Source organism: Eublepharis macularius, chromosome 7, assembly GCF_028583425.1.
Source record: "Eublepharis macularius isolate TG4126 chromosome 7, MPM_Emac_v1.0, whole genome shotgun sequence".
In the NCBI taxonomy this organism is placed as follows: Eukaryota; Metazoa; Chordata; class Lepidosauria; order Squamata; family Eublepharidae; genus Eublepharis; species Eublepharis macularius.
This window is the reverse complement of record NC_072796.1, coordinates 38329444-38347334: the sequence shown is the minus strand read 5'-3', so window position 1 is coordinate 38347334 and position 17891 is coordinate 38329444. Positions and strand designations below refer to the sequence as shown.

The window sequence follows — 17891 nt, the reverse complement described above, 5'->3', positions numbered from 1 at the left end:
CATCTATCAGTGAAGATGTTGGTGTGCCAGCAGACAAAATTGCAGAGGGAGGGGGGTAGATAAAGCCGGACAAGTATGGGGCAAACCAAGATCCAGCGGCATTAGCAGAATCTCAGGAATTTGTCTTGGGCTCAGCTAATGGCTGTTGAGGTCTGGGAGGTGATAACTGGCATAGGCTATGTCTTTTGCCTTGTCCCTCACCACTTGCCTCAGCAGTGCTGCCAGTCCCTAGTTGCAAAGCAAAATGGTCTGGTGTGCCACTGTCGGCACACATGCCAGGGGTTGCCTACCCTGACAGAGACAGGTGAGTTTAGGTATTATATTCAGTCCTGGGGAGCTGACACATTAATATATGATGATCTGGGAGGAAGTACTCAGTTGCACATCTCTGATGAAGCTCATAAAATTCTCAAAACATAGTGAGTACCAAACTACAGTTTGTGGTTATGTTGCATTTATTCTATAAATGTATTGTCGAAGGCTTTCACGGCCAGAGAACGATGGTTGTTGTGAGTTTTCCGGGCTGTATTGCCGTGGTCTTGGCATTGTAGTTCCTGACGTTTCGCCAGCAGCTGTGGCTGGCATCTTCAGAGGTGTAGCACCGAAAGACAGAGATCTCTCAGTGTCACAGTGTGTAGATGTCAGAGTGTGGAGCAATTTACCTGCCAACATCACACTGTGACACTGGGAGATCTCTGTCTTTTGGTGCTACACCTCTGAAGATGCCAGCCACAGCTGCTGGCGAAATGTCAGGAACTACAATGCCAAGACCACGGCAATACAGCCCGGAAAACTCACAACAACCATTATTCTATAAATATTTGTGTTCAGAAATGGATACTTAAGTAAGCCTTTTAAAAAAGTAACCCCTTTAGTGAAAAGTATGGTTGTGCTTTTTGGGATTCTAACAAAAGCACCGAAGATATAGGATAGCAAATAGGTGATTGATTATTAGGTAATATAACATACATGTTCAGGGCAAGACACTGTGAAATGAGAGACCTCTGGAAGGAAAAGCTGCCTTTTTACCATTCACCAATGGTTATTGTGGCTAGAGCGACAGACTGGGTTCTAGGAAACATCAGGTTTGAATTCCACTCTGTCATGGAAGTTTGCTGGGAGACCCTGGGCCAGTCACATACGCTTAGCCTGACTTGCCTTGCAGGATTGTTTTGAGGAAAAAATGGAGGCAAGGTGGATAATGTAAGGCACTTTGGACCCCCAGTCAGGACAAATGAAGTAAAATAAAAATAAATAATTAGAAAAGATTTTCAATTCAGTTTCTAGCCCGTCCTCCCCACAAACTTGCTGCCATAGAGCTTGTCTTTGGGGTGAGCAGAGGTGAGTATATTCTGCTATTCTGTTCTAACACCACAAAGTGCAGAATATGATGTTTGATGCAGGATTCAGAACCCCATTTATTAATTTTCTGGAGTCAGTGTGCAAGTCAAGTAGATTTAACAAGCAACTGATATGTAGTATTTGTATTGTAATGCTTTGGAAATTTGTATAGGTGCTTCCAGATGTTTTCTGCATATGCATTTGCTGCATTGCTTTGAGAATGGTATTATAATTATAATCTGAAGTGCTTCAGTACAAATAAACAGGTAGCAACCCTAATGTGTATACTCCAGGTAAACCATAATTGTGTTTAAAAATGCCCAAATTAACTCAAATGTTGTCTATTATACAAATGCAGTGTGCTGGCTGAGCCTATTGGTCTCCAGCAGTCTCACTACTTCCTTTGTCCATTTTGTTTAGCACAGAAATGATTTGGGTAGCAGGCACGCCCACATGATTTACTACCCCTTTTGGTGAGATTACACATACACATTCATCACTCATTGACTGCAGTATGGAGTGATGACTTGAAAGTGTGAAATAGTCTTTGCAGACCAAAGACAGCACTAGGAATTTCCATACATTCCTGGCATAATCTTAGGCAGTACATAGATAGACTTTTCATACTACAAGAACTGAATTTTTTCAACTGTTTTTGCAATTGTGTGATTCTCTGAGAACCCTTTAATAGATGAATAATGATGAGATAGGATGAAGACCAAGAAATAAGGCCCCTTTCAAAGAAATACAGAAACACCACTACCAAAGTCGAGAACAGCCTTTTTTTGGGCATGGAATAGCCAAAAGAATTCATTCCTTTCTTACTTCCAAATGACTGCCTTTTTCACATCATCTAAAATATTTTAGCCGTTCCTCTTTGATTTTGTTACACGTTTTAACCACCACCCCCCATTTGTCCTTTCCCATAAAATGCAAAAGAAAAACACCACACTAAACCTTGAAAGGCATGACTTCTAGAGGATGATATCAATTTGCTTTTACAAGGCAGGCACAATAAATTACTTTGCATCAGAGTTAAAATTTGCTACACTGACATGTTTCCTCCTCCACAGACTTCTGCTGAGTTCTGAGGCAGTGATAAAGAGCTAATAGTTTTGAAATGGAGGTAGCACTTAACTTATTTAGATTCATTTTGGTTGCTTTTGCACAGACAGGTTATTTGTGGGCAAATTATGTTATTCTATAATCTGTGGGGAGTTTGCTTTCACCTTGACGTGTTCCAAAAGGAAAAAAAATGGGCAAAAACAAAGTTCTGAAAGATTCTTGGTTCATTAATTTTTCTACCATGGAGGTTACTCTACATTTCTGAAATCCTGAGACCACTTCAGGTCTCCAGTTCAGGAGAACTATTTAATAACTAGAAACAAAGCCTGTTGTGGGGAAAAATACAACGAGCTCTAGAAAGGGAAGAGTGGGCAGGCAGGCATTCCCTCCTCCTCTGTCACTGATCCTGGCTGGAGAAGGGGTGGGTGGGCATTGCCACCTGCTCCACACCTGATCTCAGCAACATGAAGGGGTGGTGGGCTTTGCTACCTGCTGCATGTCTGATACAGGCCGGGTAAAGGGGGGCAGGCATTGCCACTTGCTCCCCTCCCAATCCCAGCCGAGTGAAGGGAAAATGGGCATTGCCTTCTGCTCTGCGCCTGATTACGACTGGGTGAAGGGGGACAGGCACTGCTGCCAACTCCAAGACTGATTCCAGCTGGCTGAAGGGGGGTGAGCATTGCCACCTGTTCCCTGCTGGGTGAAGGGAGGAGCGAGCGCTACCTCCTGCTCCTCGCCTGATCCTGACAGGCGAAGGCGGGTGGTGGGCTTTGCTACGTGCTCTGCTCCTGATCCCAACTGGGTGAAGGGGGTGCAGGCATTGCCATCTTCTCTGCTCCTGATTCCAGCGGGTTGAAGGGGGGTGGAGATTACTGCCTGCTTGGCACTTGATTCAGACAGGGTGAAGATGGGGTGGACATTGCCACCTGCTCAGTGCCTTATTCCAGTAGGTTGAAGGGGGTGGGCGTTGCCACCTGCTCCACTTCTTGTCCCTACTGGGTGAAGGGAAGAAGGGAATTGCCTCCTGCTCTGTGTCTGATCCCACCCAGGTGAAGGCCCTGGGTGGGCATTGCCACCTGCTCTGCTCCAAATACCACCTAGGTTAAGGTGGGGAGTGGGCATTGCCACCTGTTCCACTCCTAATGCCAGTTGTGAGAAGGCAGGGATGGGTATTGCCACCTGCTTTGCTCCTAATACCAGCTGGGTTAAGGTGGGGGCGTGCATTACCACCTGCTCCGCTCCTGATCCTAGCTGGCTGAAGGGGTGGGTGGGTATTGCCACCTGCTCTGCTCCTAATACCACCTGATTTAAGGTGGGGGTGGTCATTGCCACCTCCTCTGTTCCTAATACCAGCTGGCTTAAGGCAGGGGTGAGCATTGCCCCCTGTTACAATTCTAAAATCCTCTGTGTTAAGGTGGGGGATGGGCAGTGCCATCTGCTCCACTCCTAATACCTGCTGGGTTAAGGCGGGTGGTGGGAATTGCCACCTTCTCCCTCCTAATACCAGCTGACTTAAGGGGCGTGGGCATTGCCACCTGCTCCGCTCCTAATACCAGCTGGGTTAAGGCAGAGGGTGGGCATATTTACCTGCTCTGCTCCTGATCCCAGCTGGGTGAAGGGAGGGAGGGTATTGCCACCTGCTTCACTTTTAATATCAGGTAGGTTAAGGTGGGGGGCTGGCATTTCCACCTGCTTCGCTCCTAATAACAGCTGGGTTAAGGCAGAGAGTGGGCATTACTACCTGATCTGATCCTAATAACAGCTGGGTCAAGGCGGGAGGACGGGTATTGCCACCTGCTCCACTCCTAATAACAGCTGGCTGAAGGGGGGTGGGCATTGCCACCTTCTCTGGTACTAATATCAGCTGGGTTAAGGTGGTGGTGGGCATTGCCACCTTCCTCACTCCTTATACCAACTGAGTGAAGGTGGGAGGCGAGCATTGCCCCCTGCTCTGCTCCTAATATTAGCTGGGTTAATGTGAGGAGTGGGCATTGCTGCCTGCTCCACACCTAATACCAGCCGGGTTAAGGCACAGGGAGGGTCTTGCCTAATATCCTCTGTGTTAAGGTGGGGGATGGGCATTGCCATCTGCTCCACTCCTAATACCTGCTGGGTTAAGGCGGGTGGTGGGAATTGCCACTTGCTTCCTCCTAATACCAGCTGGCTTAAGGGGCGTGGGCATTGTCACCTGCTCCACTCCTAATACCAGCTGGGTTAAGGCAGAGGGTGGGCATATTTACCTGCTCTGCTTCTGTTCCCTGCCTGGGCTTCCCACCACAGCATATTTTCTGGAGCGATATGGTGAGTTACCTGTGGCAATGCCCTCTGGTGATGCACCAGAGTATAAAGTGAGTTGTCTGAAACACGCTTACTCAATTATATAGTAAGATAACATTCGATTTATATACCACCCTTCAGAACAACTTAATGCCCACTCAGAGTGGTTTACAAAATATGTCATTATTATCCCCGCAACAAAACACCCTGTGAGGTGGGTGGGGCTGAGAGAGCTCTGAGAGGCTGTTTCTGGCCCAAGGTCACCCAACTGGCTTCAAGTGGAGGAGTGGAGAATCAAACCTGGTTCTCCAGATTAGAGTCCCGCGCTCTTAACCACTACACCAAACTCACTCTCCATCTTTTCCATCATTTCCATCTTTTAGTTTTTGGTCACTTGACACTTAAATCTGCCACAGAACTTCCAACTAGCTCTTAAAACACTGGCAATTGAAAGGGCAGTTTTGGAATTTCCTGTGAAGTTTTTTTCAAAGTGGTATTTGTATCAATGCATTTGTTCTGTTTCTTCAATTTTCTTTCTTTTTTTAAATTCTCACTTGTGTTAATAAAAGTAGACAACCTGTCTTACAATTGGTGACTGGCTAGGACAATCTTGGAAAAGGTGGGATTGAGTAAGTAGATCATCAGAACACTTGACATGACATTAGCAAGGATAGATTTAATGTGCAGAATTAGCACATGGTACACTCTTCCTTGTACTTTGTACTTCATACTGCAGGAGGAGCATCATATGTTTGAATGTTCTTCCATTCAAAAGCTCTGTATGTATGGAAAACAATTGTGTTGGGACAAACTGTTTTATCTTGACTTTGCTTCTGATATGAAGAATTTTCATGTAAAGGAACATCTTATAACATGGGGAATCACTGGCACAAGCACTTTGGATGTGTGTCTTAGTGACAGAACATCTGCTTTGTAGGTAGAAGGTCCCAGATTCAATCCCCAGCAGTTAAAAGATTAAAGTAGCAAGTAATACGAAAGACCTCTACCTGAGGCACTGGAGAGCTACTGCCACCCAGAGTAGACAGTTCTGATCTTGATAGAGCAATAGGTAGTTTCATACGTTTGCATGTTCAGTTCTGCATGTGAGATGATACAGGCCAGGAAAAACTGTAGTGCGTACAAGTGATGTATCTGAGAGGATACAGGGGGGGGGGGGAGGGGGAATGCCAAGAGCAAGAGAGAGAAATTAGCAACTGTGCGGGAGTAGGTTTAAAAGAAGCTTTGGTTGAGCTTTAGCAGCTTCAGGCTTTATTGTGAAATGAGAGAAAAAGACTTTCTAATATTTTCATAGGATGCTAAAGAGCCCAAAACCACACCTTTCTGACTGTGTCATCAGTATAGTCAATAAGAATATTAATGTAAACAGATTTAAAATATTTATCCACATTTTTGAACTAGATATCAACTCCCAAGGTTGCAATTCTCAAGCTGTTTACTTCAAATTGGAAACTGTGGCTAGTAAATGGTTTGAAGATGACCACCTTAGTATCCAAGTCAAGCACTGGATTGCACTACTAAGAATCACACCAATAAACTGTGCTAATCCCTGGATATTCATAAAAGTCATGGAAGGCTCATTTACATACCAACCCAGCAAATAGATTGTATAAGTGGTAGATAGGGGACAAATATGTAGCATGAGAGGTTATCACAATTTACAATAAACTTGTAAATTCAAAACACTGATAAAGGGGATGTGGCTCCAAGGTGATGGGATTTCCTCTCCCATCTGAACAAATTTGAAGTAAATGTGTTGATATTAATATGCCTACATAAACAGCTTTCCTAATCTATGGAATTGTTTAAGTAAGGCCTTAGAGTAAATTGTGCTCTCATTTACATTAACATCCTAGCTGCTAATTTAAATTTTACCATGTGATAAAATAAATCTTACCAAAGAAAGGAAGGAAGGAAGAAAGAAAGAAAGAAAGAAAGAAAGATAGATGTGAACCTTCAGTTGTGAACTTCATGGGTTGCTTTTAGTGGATTAAGTATCTTGATTTTTATACTGCTCTTAATAAGAATATGCTAATAGTAAGCACAGACCACTTTTATTGATCAATGATGTAATTGTCCTACAGATGGATACAGGGGAATGATGTAAGCCTTATCAAGTTACTGAAGACATTGACCTTGAGGGAGATCAGATGACTGAAAATCATGGCTTATGCCTAGGAACAAAACATTCCTTTTCAAAGCTAAAATGTCCTCCAAGTGATAACAAATAAGAATTGATGTGAGACAATGTGAACGTCTTTCCAAAGATATCGCGTTTTCTAATGAATAAGAGAGATTTCCAGAACTGCCTTGTGTTTCTGGCATTTTAATTTCTCCATTTTTATTTTTGACATCCTATGACACAGGTATCACCTTGAAGAGGGGAGCTTAGACTCTTAAACCCTGAAAATCTTGTTGGTCTAAGGTACTACTGAACTCGAATCTTGCTGTTCTACTGCAGACCAACATGGCTACCCACATGAAACTCTTTTGAAGTTATTTATATAGAATTGTTACAAATTCTAGGTTCATATTCATAATCATCAGCACAAGTTTGAATTCTTCCCATAAACACAGAGTCAAAGAGAGCATGTATTGTATTGTCGAAGGCTTTCACGGCCGGAGAACGATGGTTGTTGTGGGTTTTCCGGGCTGTATTGCCGTGGTCTTGACATTGTAGTTCCTGACGTTTCGCCAGCAGCTGTGGCTGGCATCTTCAGAGGTGTAGCACCAAAAGTCAGAGATCTCTCAGTGTCACAGTGTGGAAAAGATGTCAGGAACTACAATGCCAATGCCAAGACCACGGCAATACAGCCCGGAAAACCCACAACAACCAGAGCATGTATTCTGGGGGTGGGGGTGGGGGGAGATACACTAGGTAATCTAGAGATTTCTGGGATGTGATCTCCCTGCAGTTTTTTGGAAGGTAAAAACAACCACTGGGGGTTAGAAAGGGTGATGGTGGTGGGAGAGATGTGTTAAAGCATTTCCCCCTCAGCATTAACTCATTGTTTCAAATTGAGGGTTCCAATGACTTCTTAAAAATAACTAACAAACAACATATCTTATCAACAGCTCATCTAGTTGGCCTGTGCTGACTTTTAAGATAAGCTCCATGGGAATCAGTTGCCTAGGGGTTGAGATGCCATTCTTATCTAACCTAGTGATGGAAAGCTGCTTTGCTCACCTTCATCAGAATTTTGTCTTACATACCTTTTTTAAAAAAACCTTTGTGAAAGCAACAAGATAGCAGTAGTGTTTTAGAAGTCAACTAGTTCATATTAGATGCCACTAGTGTTGTGGGATGTTGTACTTGGCAAATACACAGCCGATAGAATGAATCAAGGAAATTGCACTGCTCCCGGATGAACTGTAGTGGGATTAGCACTGAGAGTACACCACTGGTGATGCTCTGAGATGTTGTTTTTTGATGACGTTGACCTTCGTAAGATTTTATATGAAGATCAGTAACATAGCAGGTGCTATTACCTCACTGCTTGTGATGTCAAACTTTTTTGTATAACTATAATTTGTTGTTGTCTACTTGACCGTGCATATGGTCCTGCCTAGTATTTGCAATACCAATGAAATAATGCACGTGATACAACTAGAATTTAAGAACTGAAGCATCCCAATGAAAGATATTAATAAATTGGTTGTTTTGGAGCGATGAAAACACTCTTCCAATGCATCACAGAGTAGCTGTTGCAGAAGAGTCAATAGCACTGGTGGGGTATCACAGGTGTCAGATTTTGTTGTGTATATACAGACTATGAAATTCTGTAAATAAATGTGAAACAACACAATGTTTGCTTGTTTTTAAAATGAAACCTTTATAAAAAACCCTGAAAAATGTTGGTTTGTTGTCCTTCTGCAGGTTAGAAGAGCAGATGTTGCAGATATATTTGAAAACCAGGTAGAAAATTTCAGGCTGACATGGTGAGTAAATAGATAATTTTTCCTTAATTACAAATATACAGACCTCCAAGAGAATTTTACAACTTTTTCGAGCTATGATGAATAAAAATTAGGAAAAGAAAATACAAGTGAACAGTTTTAAATATATTTTCCCTAGTTTAGTGAGCACAAACCATGCTCAGATCATCTTTTTGGATGTAATCCTGTGGGTGTAAAATAGCACACATAGGGGGAAAAAACCTGGATCCATCACCAGGGGCTGGTCACTACTAAACAAATGGTTGATGCCATCAACAGGGACACTGTTAATTCAGTGTTCTTTTGGGTTGAGGAGAATGATTTCAGGTAGTTCATTCTTTCCTCTTTTAGACACCATCAAAGGTGAGAATAGTGTTATCTATTGAAAATGGGATCTTGCACAGCAGCTGCATGTGCGGATTGGGACTTATTAGTAATTAAAGTACTATTTTGACTTAACTGATTCTTTTAAACGATAAGTTGGCTGCACTGGGTTTCTCCCTCCAATCGATCTTAAAAATGGGATTTGATCAAGCAAAGGCACAGGTGAAGCAAAGGGCTTTTGAGCAGCAGCTTGACATAGGGAGATCACCCACATTTCTGGCTCCTCCACAAGTGAAATATATAGTTACCCTGGCTGAATATCTATCTCAAAACACAGAATTCTCCCAATCTACTTCAATTAATTATGTATTTTAACAATTAAAGTGCTAATGTACCTAAATACAATTTCTTATATACAAAATATCATCCAATAAATATATCAATCAATCCACGCTTATGTATAATACAAAAATATCCTATACCAGTAAACTCTCGTTACAATGAACAACTAGAAATTACAGCCATGTATGACAATACACATATACACTATAAATAATCCCACTGGTCAGTATAAGGCCAAATTGCCACAATAGAGTTTATAGTGTCTGTATCCTGGAGAAAATTAGACCTCAATTCTCAGCCACTCCCTTCCAGTCCAATACATATTCAATGTGCAAAGCGTCATAGCTCAGGAAGGAGCGTCAGCAGTTCCGCCCGACTAATGGCTAGCTTCATTCGTTTCGCAACGGATGCTTCCTCAGGGGCAACCAAACGGTATTCAAACACCAAAAAGTTTTACAAGCAGCTTCTGGTTTCAACTGGTAATATGGATGATTGTTCCAGATATTTGCCATATATACTGCATATATCTTTTGAAAATTATCTATGTGTAAATATTTTATTCTAGTTTTTAATGCATTAGGTTTTATTTGAATGTCAGAGAAGTGTAATCTCTTGTTGTTTGTTATGCTGGTCTATGACTGTAATAATAATAAATTTGAAAAATTTGACTTAATTGATTCTTTTAAACTCAGATACTGGCTTAGTACAGAAGATCATTTTATATTTGCTGCCTGAGCTTCTGTTTGTACGTTGCTGCTTCCACACACATGACCATAAGGAAGAAATCATTGAGTGGATCTTGGGAAGCTCCAGAAATTTTATCTCCAATTTTGGCTCATCAGATGTTTTGAAGAGGGGACAGGGTAGATAATAACACAAACCAATTGCAAGGGTTGTAAGCAAAATTCTCTGCTTTCAAAAGGTTTTTTTTTTTTTAATTATTGGGATGATTTTAGAATGATATCAGTGAGAGTATAGGGATGTGATATTTTGTATGAATGTTTGCAAGGAAAGATGTATCCAATAAGTTCGAATGACACACACTGCTACTCAGGGCTTTTTTTCTGGGAAAAGAGGTGGTGGAACTCAGTGGGTTGCCCTCAGAGAAAATGGTCATGTGACCATTTTCAAGAGGTTCCGGAAGTCCGTTCCACCGCGTTCCTGCTGAAAAAAAACCTGCTGCTACTAGCAGAAAACTTGTATTCGTATCCAGCAAAGAATCTTTTAAAAGTTCTTTTTCCCCCTCATTCACTCTCTCTGTGCTATTTCTAGAGGGAAAAAATAGCGTTTTAACAACATTCCCCCATGTCATGTTCTGAACAGGTTGACATGCGGATCTGAAAAATGTGTCACAACCTATCAGTTTATTTCTTTGTGATCCATTAGCAATCATGTTCTTTTATGCCAAGATGGGTAGTGCCATTCAGTTGAAATGGGGAAAAATTAATCATAGTCATAGTAATTTTGAAAAAGCTGCCATGTTGCCACAGTGGAACATTTTTGACACTCATTTCTTTACATTGGGTTATTGTGGGGCATATGCACATGCAAAGTTAGAAACATAAAAACATAGAGCTGGAAGGGACCCAAAGGGTTATCTAGTCCAATGTCCTGCACAATGCAGGAAATTCACAGTAACACCCACCCATAACCCTTGCTCTATGCCCAGAGGAAGGCAAAAAACCTGCAGGATCCCTGTCCAATCTTGGCCTGGAGGAAAATTCCTTCCTGACCCCAAAGTGGTGACCAGCATTAACCTGGTCATATAAGAAAGGGCCACGAGAGCCAAGCATCGGCTCATCCCTCAATGTCCTCCCTCTCACAGTCTGCCTAAGTGCATATTGAGTCATAGAATCAGCGTTGCTCCCATGTAGCATTACGTTTTTGTGATAATGAAAACTGATGCAAAGTGTGCCTGTAGTACTGGTTTACATAGTATATATCATCTACGTGATCTGGTACTTTGAGGAGATTCATGGGGGGCAGATTGAAATTACTGTGTGAGTCATACCCTAGACATAATTGAATTGGCTTACATAACACGACTTGAACTAAAAGTGTAGTGAACGTCACTTTATTTTAACAGTACTTTTATTGCACTCAAATAATTGAAATTATAGGATACAGATGCCTTGCCTACATTTCAATTAAGAGTACCTGAGAATTGCTTGGGGTAGAAATCCCTTTTCCTTACAGCATAAGGAAATGAAAACGATTTTATAGCTCCTCCTAGAAACTTTTAAGAGTAACAAATGTTTATTCTATTCTACCCCCCCCCATTTCTTTTATTTTCGAGTTAGATTCGCAGGAGTATTAACATGATTCAGAAAACTCCAGGTACTCCAGAATTCTTAATAACAGCCAGCCAGCTACCTCTGGGAAACTTGCAACCAAGCTTGCAAGTGAAATTAGAGATTTCATGGGTTGTTTTCTGTTGTTTGTACACAATATCTCTTATTGTGAGATAAATTGTCTCTAAACTAGGTGGCTCCATTTAACTGTCATGGCTAGCAGCTGTTGAATACTTATTTGAAATTGTCTAAGGTAGTAACCATCATCAGATTTTTGTGGTGTTAAATCCATATATTAATTATGCATCATGTAAAAAGTGTCCCTCTTTGATTGTCTTGAACCTGCAACTAATTATTTTAATTGGGTGACCCAAGGTCTCATATTTAGCACTTAATAATAATAACATTTGATTTTATATACCACCCTTCAGGATGACTTAACACCCACTCAGAGCGGTTTAGTGTTATTATTATCCCCACAACAATCACCCTGTGAGGTGGGTGGGGCTGAGAGAGCTTTGAGAGAGCTGGGACTGAACCAAGGTCACCCAGCTGGCTTCAAGTGGAGGAGTGGGGAATCAAACCCGGTTCTCCAGATTAGAGTCCTGCATTCTCAACCACTACACCAGACTGTCTCTCTACCAGACTTATTACCAAACTTATTACCAGACTTAAGTCTCTACTAGACTTATTACATGTCTAGTACACATTCAGGAAGAAAATCTATATATTTAACATTCAGGGTACATTAAGCATGCTCCAGAGAGGAGCATGTGAATGCACAGATGTTTCATACATTTTGTACCCTGGTTAATACTCTTACATTAATAAACAAGGCTAAAGTAGCTAAATTGTAGTCTGGGACTGGACCAAATTTTTATATTCTACTTATGATAGATTTAAACTTCCCCCCGAATGTTTAGGCAGGAATCTTCCATATGTAAATTGAATGCACCCTGAAAGTTAGGTTAGGATCAGATTAACTTATCTTTATTTATAAATGTGTGTAAAGTACCATCATGTCACAGTTGATTGTTGGTACCCCATAGTATTTAGAAGGCCAGAGACAAATAGAGGTGGTTTGCCATTACCTGTCTTTGCTTAGCTTCTGTGACCCGACCCTGCTTAGCTTCAGTGATCTGATGAGATTTGGCTAGCCTGGGCGGTCTATTGCTTTGCCTATGTAAAGTGCCCCTGTGCTGGCTGGCATCCAGACTCTTACCTGGCTGGCATCCATTTTATTTCGTTTCAGGCTAGGCCGTGTCTTGCGCTTCTGACACGTGAAGGAGGGTGTTTATAATTTCATATCTATAAAGTACCCTTTAGCAGGAGGAGGGGTCTGACTGCTAACCGTGGAGGCTACCTTGCTACTCAGCTTTAAGTTCAATATCAGTGCAGGAGGTTAGAGTAATGGTGTTGCCTCTTTGATGGCAATTCTGTTTCTTGCTTGCATTTGGTTTATCTCCCAGGGACCCAGCTGTCCTACATTCCGTTGCCTTGCTTTGCACTTTTGAACCATAGTTTTCTGTCATATGTGTCTTACTATTGCCACAATAGGCTTATGCCCTTAACAGCATTTAGCCAGTGTTAATATGGAAATCAGAGTGCTTCCAGCATGGCTGCAGACAAGAGGCTTTTGGATGAACATTTTCAGATTGATGATACCTTGTGTTTGCTTTCACGTTCCTATCATTAGTGATACTTCTCACTTCCTTTTACTCTGAAAGGTCAGTAAAGTTTTCAAATGGCTTTAAAAACCACAGACGAAAGATTTTGCTGACTAAATAGGTAAGGCATGACTAGATTAAAGGAACTAACAAATGGCAACCCAGTAATTCCTTATGGAAAATTTAGTGGAAACACTGAACAAGTACAAGCCCTGTTTATTTTTGGTGCTTAGATCTTTTAAAGCTACCTAGGAAGCTGGCTCAAGGTTGACTCAGCCTTCCATCCTTCTGAGGTTGGTAAAATGAGTACCCAGTTTCCTGGGGGTAAAATGTAGATGACTGGGGAAGGCAATGGCAAACCACCCCGTAAAAAGTCAGCCAAGAAAACTTCGTGATGCGACGTCCTCCCATGGGTCAGTATTGACTCAGTGCTTGCACCTTTACCTTTTTAGCTAATATGTAATAGCCTTAGATCTTTGACAGATGATAAACTTTGTCATCTAGTTAAATATAATGCCAGGGCTATATATAATACTATTTTGTCTAAATGGGATAGAGTTAGGTGCCATCAAGTAAGAAAGATGAGAATGAGTTTAATCTGTAGGCCTTTCCTTCTTTTTTTGCTTGTGACTAAGGAAAAATAAGTTATATTTCTATTTGTATGTATCAAGCAGTGTCATCTTTAAATTTACAAAACAGGTTTAAACAAATGTTGGGAAGGCCATGGCAGCTGACTGTGGAACTGTATATGGGGAACTTGCAAGGTGATAGAGGTACTTTGGGACAAAATAGTGTTGGTTCGGTTAAATCTGATATGCTGCGGAGGATTGTTGCCAGACCTCCATTTCTATGGCTTTTTCATGGGTCCACAAATATACTTAGAGATACAGAAGCGTAGTGTTCATCTTGAGGACTTTGACCAGATTTATATTTGCAACTAGATGGATTCTTGCATTTTTAGTGCAAAATAGTGACAAAACGTGGAAAGAGGTTGTCATGGTAAAGTAACTCACTTCCATCTGCTGCTGTGAATTTGCGGCAGCTGATGGAGCTGAGAGTAAGGAAGAGGAAGTGAAATCATGCTCTTGGTGTCCCTTCTCTTTCCTTGCCTATTATCAGCAGCTGACTGATAATGCCTATGCATGTAGTTTTTATTTAGTTAGCTATATTGTGCTTTTCTACCCAATGGGCAGCTTATACCTGCATTTTATCTTCAAAACTTTAACCCTGTGAAGCAGGCTAGGCAGAGAGAAAGAGCGAATAATTGATCCAGTGAGTTTCCAAGGCAGAGTGGTGAGTTGAAGTTGGGTCTTCTAGATCCTAGTCTGACAGTAATCTCTATACCACACCAGCTCTCTGGTACCAGCTGGGCAATAAAAATGGGGCTTGGGATCACATGTGGATTCTGCTTGAAGGCAAGAAAGAGGTTATGTTGCAGGCTAACTGAGGTTTATGAACAAACTGTGGGTTGTTAAATTAATCTGGTGGACTACCCAGCATCAAATTTATTTCAAACCACTCAGATTATGATGGTGCCTGAATGCAGAGAATAGGTTATGGCATCTCACATTTCTAGTTCTCTGTCTTTTATTTTTTAATTTTAGTTGTAAAACTGTAAGTTGGAGAATTTGAAGAACGGGTCTAAGGGTCAACTGAAAGGCATTAAGGAGTATTAGTCACTGCCCCCCCCCCCGGCTGCCATTGAAATCACTAAAGAAGTTGAGGACACAGTTATGATTCATGGTGGGTTTGTTTGTTTTTACTACCCCTTAAATTTATTGATTTGTGTTGGAAAATACTGTTTTAAACTAATTTTGTTTGTTGGGCTGTAAATATTTTGGTTAGATAGATGGGGACAGTTGTGTGAAGGGACTGATGACTGTTACTGTGGAACTTGCATGCAAACCCTTGACTTCATAGAGGGCAGGGGTCTAGGGATTATGGAGTGAACACCCCTCTCTCACAGTTTCCTTTCTTTCCTGGTTTCTTCTAAACATAGCATCTAAACTGGGCTGATGAAGAATTGCATTCAGATCTTTCAAACTTCACATATTTCTTTAGCTGCTTTTCTTATGATGGAATTAGAGGGAGATGCTGTGATAAATCAGTATTTAGAAGACTCATAAGCACTTCCTGTCTTGGAAGTGTGTTTAAAAAGGCTTAATGGTAAGATTGTGTGTCAAATAATGTGTTCTATTAATTGTTCTTGTATTAGAGCAATATGAATAGATATTTAATGATTGTGAGATTATTGTACACACAGCAGTTACGGGTAGAGAAGCATAACTTGTAGTCTGATATTTAGAGCAAATAGAACTAAAACTTCCCAGAAATGTAAATAGAGTTTGGTCATGTGACATGGGATCTGCTATAATACTTCTTCATGGGTATTCAGTGATAATATGAGTCTTTTAAGTAGACTAACATAGAGCAGAACTACAAGTGACAAAAGGCACAGGTTGGACACTTGTCAGCTTCCCTCAAGTTTTGATGGGAAATGTAGGCATCCTAGTCTTGCAGTTTGGCTCTCTGACTGCTGTCCAATGGACTTTTCAACTGTCACTTGTCCAACATTCCGCCAAGCTGCCTACATTTCCCATCAAAACTTGAGGGAAGCTGACAAGTGTCCAACCTGTACCTTTTGTCACTTGTAGTTCCGCTTATAGATGCTTATGAAAATTGTCTTAGAGCTTCTGACCAGATTTTGTGATTCAATTTTCCCATTTTAAACCATGGAGTGGCATAGATAGGCAGTTACTATTATTCTAGATTGGATCCAGGCTTGGTCCGGATTCTACTGTTGACTTGGCTTTCCGTTCCTATACTTTTTTTGTGTCATATGCTTGAGCAAATGTACCCATTCAAATGTTGGGACCATTTTTCTTTTCACCTTCTTTGGGGTCTTTGTGCACACATGTGAGTCATTGGGAAGATAGAAGTCACTTCACTCCAGGTACAAATGCTCAGACTTCCTCTGTGTTACAGTCCTGAACCGGGGGGGCGGGGAGGGGGGGCTGTGTGGGAGTGCACATTTCTTTCCAGGTCCGTATTTTTTTTTAATCTATACTGGTAAATGCTCATGTGCTCAACTGCATATCAGAAAAAAATGTGTTGTTTCAGTATGCATGACAGCTTGTATAAATATATAACTTGGAAAATAAGTACTTACTGCATGTATAAACTGGGCTTGCACAAATCTCTAAATTAAATAGACACTGTACATTAAAAATTGGGAGACAGAATGAGTGGCATGTTGTGAATAGTCAATATGTGGATGTATAATGTTGTTGTTACTGTGTTTAAGCTGTATTTTTCTTTATTGTTCCCATACAACTACCTCAGTAAACCTTACAATTGTCTTGTAAGGTAGGGCAGCAAAATTAAATAGACACTGTACATTAAAAATTGGGAGACAGAATGAGTGGCATGTTGTGAATAGTCAATATGTGGATGTATAATGTTGTTGTTACTGTGTTTAAGCTGTATTTTTCTTTACTGTTCCCATACAACTACATCAGTAAACCTTACAACTGTCTTGTAAGGTAGGGCAGCAAGGTTACCTGCATGTTACAGATACAAGATAATGGGTTACCTCGTGCTTTTAAAGGGCAATCATAAACAGAGTTATACCCTTCTAAGATTTTTCTGGATTTAAAAAGATGTAATTCTGTTTGTGATTGTTCTGTTTGTGCCCTAGGTGAGATTTAAACGTTGGAGGCGGGGAGGTTGTTTGCATTCTTAGCCACAGGACCACATCAGCTTTGTAAGAGCTGCTGAAATTGTTAAAAGGTGACTCTCAGATATAGAAGCATAAATGAGCTCTAGGAGTACCACTTTGTAGTGAGAAGAAGCTGAAAAGAGCAATACAGAACGATGCGTGTGTGTACGTGTGGCCTTGCGCGCATGTTGCTTTCCAGGCAGCTAGAACAATGGACCTACTACAGTCGGGCTGCTTAGTGAGTCAGAGTCCAAAACACAGCAAGGGTTTACTGAGTGCAGCTGTGACTCATTTTACTCATCTACTGAATTGACTAACAGAGTACATATACTCTGTTTCTTAAGAATCTTGCTAACATTTTGGTCTGCTGACTGTGCAGTTAGCGCTGGCTCCCTCGGGCACACTTGCAGGTCAGCTTTTTTTTTTTTTCTTCTTTCAGAGCAGGAGTAGAAAAATTGTGACTGTTAAGTATTTTAAGTACAAGTAAAACCCAGATTTAAAATTATAAAGAGTTTACTATATCAACAAATCTTTGTGTTTGTTATAGCAGTGGGGAAAATGAACTGCCCAGAGCAGTGTTTATTTTGATACCTGGCCAATTGACTTTACTCTTGCATAAAACCAGGTTACAGAGGGTTTCTTGCCTGTTTAACTCTTTGATGTTTGCTAACCAAGAATATCTTGTGTTAGATGCAAGTAGGTAATGGAAATGTTGGAAAAATCACAGGGGTCATTTTCTTTTAATTAGTAGATTACCAGTAGTTTGAGTTTAGAACAAGAAACTGTGGAGTTACTCCAGTCTAAGTCCATTAAAATCCTATGTGGAGTTACTCCAGTCTAAGTCCATTAAAATCAATGGGCTTAGACTGGTGTAACTCTGTCTCGGATTGCACTGTGAAAGACTATTTTTTA

The 17891-nt window shown here is 41.0% G+C and overlaps 1 protein-coding gene across 2 annotated transcripts in view; it reads left to right on the top strand.

Annotated features, from left to right (window-relative positions):
• The window catches only part of ATXN1 (ataxin 1), a 266307-nt gene that overhangs the window by 133720 nt on the left and 114696 nt on the right, over positions 1 to 17891 (top strand). For both annotated transcript variants that reach the window (XM_054985762.1, XM_054985763.1), the window contains one exon: positions 8579 to 8640. The gene's annotated coding sequence lies outside the window, so the exon portion shown is untranslated. The remainder of the gene's footprint in view (positions 1 to 8578; positions 8641 to 17891) is intronic.